The sequence below is a fragment of the Rhipicephalus microplus genome, chromosome 1 (assembly GCF_043290135.1).
Source record: "Rhipicephalus microplus isolate Deutch F79 chromosome 1, USDA_Rmic, whole genome shotgun sequence".
NCBI classification, from domain to species: domain Eukaryota; kingdom Metazoa; phylum Arthropoda; class Arachnida; order Ixodida; family Ixodidae; genus Rhipicephalus; species Rhipicephalus microplus.
Window position 1 is genome coordinate 270,092,360 of NC_134700.1, and position 9,397 is coordinate 270,101,756.

Here is a 9,397-nt window from a genome sequence, read left to right on the forward strand (position 1 = left end):
CGGGGGTTGGACTTGTTTGGGCACGTCATGCGCACGTGACCTCTTGGTCCGATGCCTGAGAGGGTGGGGAAGAGATTTGGCTTGCGAAGGCTACGCGGAGGAGCAGCAAAGGTTTCGAGCTCGCCTCTCATCCGTGTTTTGCGCCGCTTCCAAAAGCCCGTTTTCTCCGCTCGTGATGAACCAATTCAAACAAATTTTGTGGCAAAATGTTCCTCATCGGACACCCAACAACTTCCACTATCTAACTAAAATTTGGTATGGGGCCTGGTGAGTGGCCCTTTACTAGCCGATGTCGTTTTCATTATAACACGTATTTTACATACTCCGGGTCATGCCTATGACACATGAAAATCGTCGACGAGTGAAGCGGCAAGAAAGAGGGGTTCAAGTTCTTGTGGGTGTTTTTTTCTATGCAGTGCTCTGATTTTGAGCGTCACAAAAGGAAGCGTTGGAGAAAGGGAAGGCGATTCTGTAGAGGACGAGACGCTGTACTCTGCTCGGGTTGTCTTTTCCGAGCATTTACACACTCAAACTTAGGGCACTGTGTCTCGACGGGCTTGCTATGCTCCCCCCCCCCCTTCTCCTGTCATAAAACATTGTATCGGATGTGATACTGATGTACATACATTTGTATACTTGGATGACAGTGAAATTGGAACGTTGTTTACGCACCCGCACAGTCGCATAAAAGTTGTGCTGCGTAAATACATAGATATGCCACTTAAAAAGCTTACCTGCTTTTTCAACAGCATTCGTTCAAGGGCTGCATTGAAATCAGGCGCAACTGTTTTTGTGTTGATTCCGTTACATAGAGGGACTGAGAAGTGTCACGTAGTTTTTCACGCCTCGTCGTGTCATGCTATATTTACACTTCCCTCCTTACTTACCTTCTCAAGGTTCCTGCAGGCAAGCGAGCTACAACTTGGAAACTGTCGTACCTCACGTAAAGCCTGACATCGGTGTGTCATTTTTTTTTTTTCGTTCATGGTGAGTCCGGACCGGAGACGCAGATGTACGGACAAGAAACTCCCGAGCCTGACGTCATCGTGTGTGCGTGTATGTGAGCCTGCGTGAGTGTGGTGTGACCGTGTTGCTCTCACGTGTGAAAAAAAAGACCACGGAGGGAAGTCGTGAGACGAAGAAAACAGGGCTAGAAGTGACTTCTTTCTCGACAGTCGGCAGACTAACAAGATGTGCGTACATCGTGTGCCAGACAACCTTACATTTTGTTTTTCAGTGCGGAAGAGATATCATCGATTGTGATAGGATTGTCCTGGCACAGCTATCGCAAACGCCGATCGAACATGATGATACCAATCTGACAGCAATGTGTATATACTGCACAACACAAACAGTTTTTTTTTATTTATCGCGCCACTGTCGTTTCCTTCCCTCTTCCTCCACATCTTGTGCTGCTCCCGGGTGCCACGGGCCTGTCGTCATGGCAACCTAAGAGGCCGTAGCCAGTCAGCGCGTGGTCTTTCGTTCCTTTTTTGTTTTTATCCCCAGCTCTGCTGCGTCGTTCGGGCCAGTGTTGCGCATTTGTTTCATTACCGTTTTTGTTTATTGTTTGCTTGCTTGTTTCGCGTTGGTGCCACTAGGCAGTGTCACCTCGCAATTCACAGCGACAAACGGGAAACGCGGAAAAAAGATTTAAAACAAATAGAACTCTGGGTGCACAGAAGAGGAAATAGAGGACAAGCTGTTAGCTTCAAGCGCATGCGTAGCAAACATCTGAAGTGACGGTGTTGTCGTGGTGCGCCTTTTTTTCTTCTTCTTTTTCTTTTTTGCACGCTTCCTGCAATCTTGCAATGCCATCTCACTTCTATCCTTGCTTAGTTTCTGTTTAACGTCGTTCTCAGGAACTTGCGTGAAACGAGTGCCCTTGTGCAGTCCTTCTTTCTCTTTCTTTCTTTCTTTCTTTCTTTCTTTCTTTCTTTCTTTTTCTATTTGGTCCTTTCGTTGCCAAAAAGTTGAGATTACATGCTCACTTGTTTCTACTCATATGCAGAGTTGTAAAAACAGCATGAAGTAATTTAGTTCTGTTACTTCGAAGTGGTAATGCCAGTAGTGACCGACCCGTGCACCAAACGTCCAGCGATAGTGCGTACGACAGTTACGGGATTGGGCGTCGTAAGTGTCACATGTGCATGGTGACTCGTTCAATAGCGCAAAAAGGAAGAGACACTCGCCAACCCACTCGATTATCTACCACATACGAGTGCGTAAAAGCACATTGGTTGAGAAACATAAAAATAATAAGTTGAAAATGAAAGTTTAAGGTGACTCGTAAACGAATGTGTATTCCGATTGTGGAAATGTTCTGCATTAACATTTCTTTTAAAGAAAGAATCTTGCTGACAAAAATGAATCAATTGAGAGAAATGTCTAAATTGAAGTTATTAAGTAGCCATAAACCTCTAAAATAGCTAATTTTCAATATAATTCTGTCTGATCTGCAGAGCAATTAGCACCAATGATGTGTTCTCAACAATAGATGATTTATTAACAGACTCTGGAATACATCCACATCAAACACTAAAAAAAAAACAAGTTAATTTTTATGATTATGAAGGCATCGTGCGAGTATCTTTTCCATGATGATGCTTTAGATTACACCTTCATTATGTGATTACGTGGCACTTGATCACCAGTCTGACCTTTTGGGTAATTTTTGTTTCCTACTGTACGCATACAGGTTTGCATTTCTGTGAAACAATTCTGTTTGTTTATTTGTTTGTGTGTTTGATTCATTGTTTGTTTGTTTCTGTCTTCGTTTGTTTGTTATTGGTGACTATTTTCAAGAGTCCCCATCATACATATAGCAACAATGTCCTGGTCGAAAGATGGTTTTCAACAGGCTCATACTCACTTGGTTTTCTATGGTAAGGGCCTGCACCAATACAAAGCAAGGTTCACACATTTTGCGTTAATGTTTTTGCTAACTCTTAGTTTTGAAAGCACTAAGCGTAAAGTGACTTAATTTTGCACACATGGCTATGCCGGTAATGAAAGTTTATGTAAGCATATTATAAAATCTGCGTTTTCTCACTGTTACGTGAGGTTGAAGAGAAAAAAAAAGTTAGGCAGCAAAAACAATGAAATGAAAATTGGGAACCACTGCAAATACACATGCCACACTAGGACTATGTGTGTCGATATGCCAAACAACTGATGCTGCACAACGTAAGCTGTGAACTATCAGTGTGCCATGTGTTTCCTGTCCAAGTTCTCACTTTGCTTTTTCTTGTACGTTTATTTTAACTGTTTCTTTTTGTTATTGCTTTATAACTGTTCTTTCCGCCTCGTTGATTATTTTCTTTATTGATCCTTCATGAACCAGCTTTATCTTGTTTACATCGATGACATACTTTGCTAAGCATGCTTTCTTACACTGCTCGCGAGGACAATGATCAGTGAACGGACAAACAGGGTTTCTTTGCATGCATTTAATACTCCATGCTCCTCGGGTCGTTGTTGAAAAGACGGGGGTCAAGTTGTTGATGTCTGTCCTTTTGTTTACCCATTTCATTATGTATAATTTTATGTTGATCAACCAGCCTTGTCTTTTTATCTCACATTGCAATGTTCAACTGATGTATATAGCAATAAGTGCATTGTAAACGTGTCGCTGTGCTTATATGAAATGTTTTTCGGTGTTTCTTTCTTTATTTTGCTATGTCATGTTCAACTTTTATGTTTGCAAGCTTTTTTTTTTACAAGATACAAAATTGTTGTTTGGAAAAGTCGTCCTCAAGCTTTACAGTGTTACGCCTGAGTTGATGTCTTTTTTCTCTTTATCTTCTTAAACCATCATATTGGTCCCTAGCGTACCCAGAAATAAGAGCGTTGTTCAAGCTCTTTTACAATTGTTTTGAAAACCCGTCTTTGAAGCAGGGTTTCCTTTTTTGTTTGTCACTTCAATTTAACAACTAGTTAGTACTTATGATCTTGCACAAGCTGTTGTTGTATTGTATACTCAGTTCTCTTAAACTAATTCTGGTAGGAATATTCACAGCAAACGGTGTCGTAAGATTCAAGAAAGGGATATAAAGGGGTTTTAAAATATCTATATTAAAGCATAGTTTACAGCTAATTTAATTTGTTTGCTATGATTACCTGTGTCAATAAGCAGCCTAATATTAGAGCAATGCACTGATATCACCAAAGGTTTTTTTTTCATTCGCCTTGCCACATTAGAGCATGCTTAATAATTATGCCTTTTGTCATATATTTCATTTTGTTGACAGCGTTCTTGTAAAGTTTCAAATGCATTATTTTCTATGCGTTTCTGTTTTCAAGTGTTTGCTGTGCTGTTATTACGCACAGCTGGCCGGAAGTGTGCAATGTTACTTCTTATTTCATCCCTGCGGGGTTTGAAGCTTATCTTGATATATTACTCCGCCTGTGTTACACTCTAAAGCACAATGTCACAATGTACTCGATGCGCTTTACTACTTTCTCCATTTGTCTCTAAGCTCGGGAACCTAGTGGGGAAACATGGCCATGTAAAAACCGCTCTAAATGCGTACGGTTTTTTGCCTTGGTGAACACTGGTGAGAAACAGTTAAACCTTTGTATGCCTTTGTGCTTGTTATTTGTATCTTGTTCTTTGTCCGCTAGGTATTTGTTAATCTCACACAGGGAAAAACTTTATTCAGTTTGCTTCCTTAACAGTTTCTTTCACGCTGAGTTCGCGATTGCCCCTTTTTTCTATTCGTTGGCAGATGAGGTGTACGACTTGCAATCACGTGGGGGGATGTGGGAGTGAATGTATAGCCTTCACGAATGTACATAACGACCAGCTTGAAAGCAAAGTGACGTCATTGTGCACTTTTTCTTGCTCTTCGCTCCGGTGGACCTGCGTCAAACGAAGCGGCAAGGACAGCGTGCGGTGACTCTATGCGGAGCGACACTCCGCCGCTGGTTTTAAGCCGGCGTCAGGCAAGAGACTGTGACATTCTTCGGAATTCGAGGCGTATACGTGCACTGTGACGCGGGAAAAAGAAGCGTGCCCTGGACGTTTTTCTTAGGGTGAAAAGTTCCTCGCCACGAGCCGACAATAAAACCAAAGGTGTGACCCGAAAAAGAAAACGTGCGAGAAGCAGAAGTGTTTTCTTTCGTCCCGACTACCGATGGTGTACCAACTCTCTCGGTCGTCGTGGTGTACAAACCATGCTTCGTCGACTTTTGTTTATTCCCATTACGTAGCACTCCTGTTATCCGCAAAGTTACGTTATTTATTTTATTTACATAATACTGCAGACCCAGTGAAGGGCCCAAGCAGGAGGGACGTATTTACAAAGCTCGTAATAAGGACAACAGAAGATTAAGAAGATGAAAAGCGCGAAGAACAATGACATAACTCAAACAATGAATAAGAAAGACATTTAACACTTTAACAATACAGGTCAAGATACAATATGTTCAATTGAGTCTATGCTATTTATGGACAATGCTGGTATATATATATATATATATATATATATATATATATATATATATATATATATATATATATATATATATATATATATATATATATATATATATATATATATATATATATATATATATATATATATGTGACGGCTTATGGTCGCTCTCATGTGCTGTAAGTATTTAGAATTCAAACAGTGACGCAACGTAGAAAAGTAAAAGTGATATGTTCGTAGATTTCTTCAAACAAAAAAAGATTATCGGATCACATTGCTACCGGCGTGCATGCACTATATATATATATATATATATATATATATATATATATATATATATATATATATATATATATATATATATATATATATATATATATATATATATATATATATATATATATATATATATATATATAGATAGATAGATAGATAGATAGATAGATAAAAAACAAGCTGCGGCCTGCAGTGTCGCGTCACCATCAATGGACGAGCGCGTCTGGGTAGAGTTGACAGTTTCGGCCGCTGTTTTTTTTTGGGGGGGGGGAGGGGGTGGCGCTAATGCTCCGCTCGTCAAAGTGGATGGCACTTCGTGTTTCAATGTGGTTGTGTGAAATTTTGTGCGTGTCCGTGTGCTTTCTCGTGCTTACTTTGTTTACGATTACGTGTGGTGGGCAGTTTGCCTCTTTTTTCTTGTGATCGAGTACGAATCTTGGGTGTGCGTATGTGTAGCAGACCGTTTTTCAGTGGTGTGACGCCGCGAAGCTGTTGTGAGCCGCTGAGCAGCTCGAACGCGAAAATAGGCGCTACATTGAAGCACAACCTAATCCCCTGCGATATACAGCTTCAAAAATCGTATCGGGATGCGCATTATTCGTAACAGAATACTTATGCTTGTCACAAACGAGCGCTTAACCAGACGTGCGCCGCCGCCTCCAGACGACAACATCGAATCACCGTACCAAGTGTTTACGGTGCTTTTCGGTGGGCCGACACATCAGCCCTTGTAATCTGCCCGACGATTGCCTCCCCATGAACGGAATCAGGTGTCCTTTTCATTTCAGGTGAGCCAAACGGGCAGCATTCGTGGATAAGTATCGAAACCTATATTCCACGAATGATTGGACCTCCTAGGGGCAAACTGTGCACATACAGAATCAAACCTGTGAAGTGCAGCTACGAAACGCGTTATTTACAGCCTCTTGTGCCACGTAGAAATGCGTGTGAAAGTGTTTCTGTTGGGAGAAGCGGTGGCGCCACAGCGGGTGCGAGGTGAACTAGGCCTGTCCCGCTGCACCGTCAGTACACAACAGGCCGCACCTTGTATTTTAGCCAGCGGCCGTGATACGGCAAACCTATACTATATGTCGTCGATCTTTCAAGACAAGCCGCAGCGGCCACGTTTCTGACGGAAGTGGCAGTGTTTGAGGCCTGTGTGCTTAGATTTACGTTCACGTTAAAAACAAACCCCGGGCGTTTGAAATTTCCAGAGCCCTCCACTGCAGCATCTCTCACAATCATATGGTTAACTTAGGACGTTAAATCCCAGCAATTATTATTTTTCAAGGTATAAATGTGAACGATATTCGTGTCACACAGTGACTGTAACGCGCCTACCTATTTTGTTCCCGACCAAGAAGATTCAGACCATCCAGAGCCACCTAGCGGTAACAAATAGATTAAATAAAATGACAAAGCACGCAGCACACTTAAACTTCACAGCTGAACGAATGACACACCACCCTGGTCTTACGTACCAAATCAATTCGTAAATATTCATGCAACCATATGTGAGCTGCGCAGTTGCAGCAAATACCACAGCGTAACCTTCCCCTCGCGCTTTGAAGACACGCTCACTAAATGTCGGAATAATTCCGTTTGAATGTTTACTTTTCGCAAATCGTGGCACCTCGAGCATTGCAAGAAGATAAGTTTCAGCGCATGAATAAAACAGACGCGAGCTGTGAATCCGGAAGACGCATTGGCACCGGGGAATACCCGCGGGGCAGGCGACAGATAGCTGACGTCACAGGCCAGCCTGGTTTTACGCTACGTTAAGCTTCCCCCGCTGTCACGCCCGACCGAAACCATTGTGGGGCGGCCAGGAGGCGTCGCGCCGAGAGTGCAAGCACATCATGAATGAAACGGGGCTCATAAATAATGATTTCGTTGACCGGGCTTTTGGCACCTAGACGCAACAGCGGAGATTTCTTTTCTCTACCGGAGCCGGCTGGGGAATACCCGCTCCGATATGGCCGGCGGGACTGAACGACCCGGTGAAAAACAATGACTGCTGGCGTTCCCCTACCGGGCGCTGTAGGTGACGAAGGGAAAAGAAACGAACGCAAAGAAATGGCTGGTGCGTAAAATGGGTGAAAGAGGAACTTGCACCGTCAAGGGAGCTTGGTGTACAGAAAAAAAATCGCAGCACATTCCTAGAGTGAATGATGAGTGGGGTGAAGCGTCCATACGTGCTTCCGTCCGTCCTTTCGGTCTTGCTTTCGTCCGTCCGCGCGAACATCCGTGCGTCCATACATGCGTCCGTCCGTTTGTGCGTTCATCCGTCCGTCCCTCCGTCTGCTAGTCTGTCTGTCCGTCCGTTCATCTAGTGGACACTCCAAGTACCGTCATCTCGCATCCCCAGTGGCACATACCCACTCTAGAGCGGGTATGTGCCACCGGTGGCTACTTACAACAACATACATCGGAAGATGTACAGACCCACGCCTTAAGGAGCTTCGCCCATAAAACTTGAGCCATCTCCACGAAGATACCCTGATGGAATGCGAAGCGGCAGCGTTGCATAGGTGTGGCGCCACATGTTGAACTGCGCTAACGCGGGTGCTGCGGTGAGCGCTGGAAGATTCGTTTAAAGCGATGGTTGGCGAATGTCTTGTGACACTTGCAGACATGTTTCAACGCGTACATTAGGCGCGTGTCATTTTTATTGCGCGTGACCCGACGACTCGGCAGTGTAGCTTGCGGCAGGTGTTGCGGGCGAACGGACGAGGCGAAAACTGCGGGCGCCACGGCGGCAGGCGAGAGAGAGAGAGAGAGAGAGAGAGAGTGATGTCAGTGCGCACTGCGAGAGTAGCGTGACGTCAACACGCAAGGCACTGCGGCGTGCTCCCGACCGGGTTGCAGAGATAAGGTGCCTTTTCTCATCTTCTAACCACTACCACCAACACGCAGCAGCAGCGTGACCTACTTGGCACCGTGCCAACACTTGCGGCGCGTTCGTACAGAGAGACAGTATCACACATACTATTCAAATAGCTGCTTCGCATCTAACAAAATTGCGGGAAGAATTCCGAATCTTTTACTGCGGTGTCTCAGCCAACTGGTGTATTTTGGAAGAATACGAGCTCCACGCGGCACCATTGATAAAACGCCCGGTTTTTACGTGGTAGTACAAAAGCAGTCACATTGACTTAAATTGTATGTGATACTTTTTTAATTGCAACCGTAAGCTTACTGCTCTGATGGATATACACTTAGAAAACTGAAGAAAGTGCTTCTGTTTGTTCCGTAAGGTGAGTTTCCTAATCTCGGCCGGGAAAGAGACACGTATCACGTGTTCTATCTGGCAAAAAGCTAGTTTAGACAGCCCATGCTTCATTCCAAATAAATATGCACCAACTTTGCGTTACACTACACACTTTCCAGTAGTTCACCCTTTATATAGTATAATACAAACTTTCAGGTTCTGCCAACTCTATCGAGAAGTAGAAGATAATCTCACGAGAAAAACTTTTGGTAGCATCGAATGTCTAGTCGAACACGTCGATGGTAAAACTACGCAATATCGAATGTGGAACAAAAACGCCCAGCAAAATCGAATTTAGAAACTTCTCCACCGAAGTAATCCTTACCAAACTTGTCTTTACTATACACTATTTGCGATATCGTTTGTTACCGGCTCTTATGGCACTCCCAATGCACAAGGAATGCCCGATGCCTCA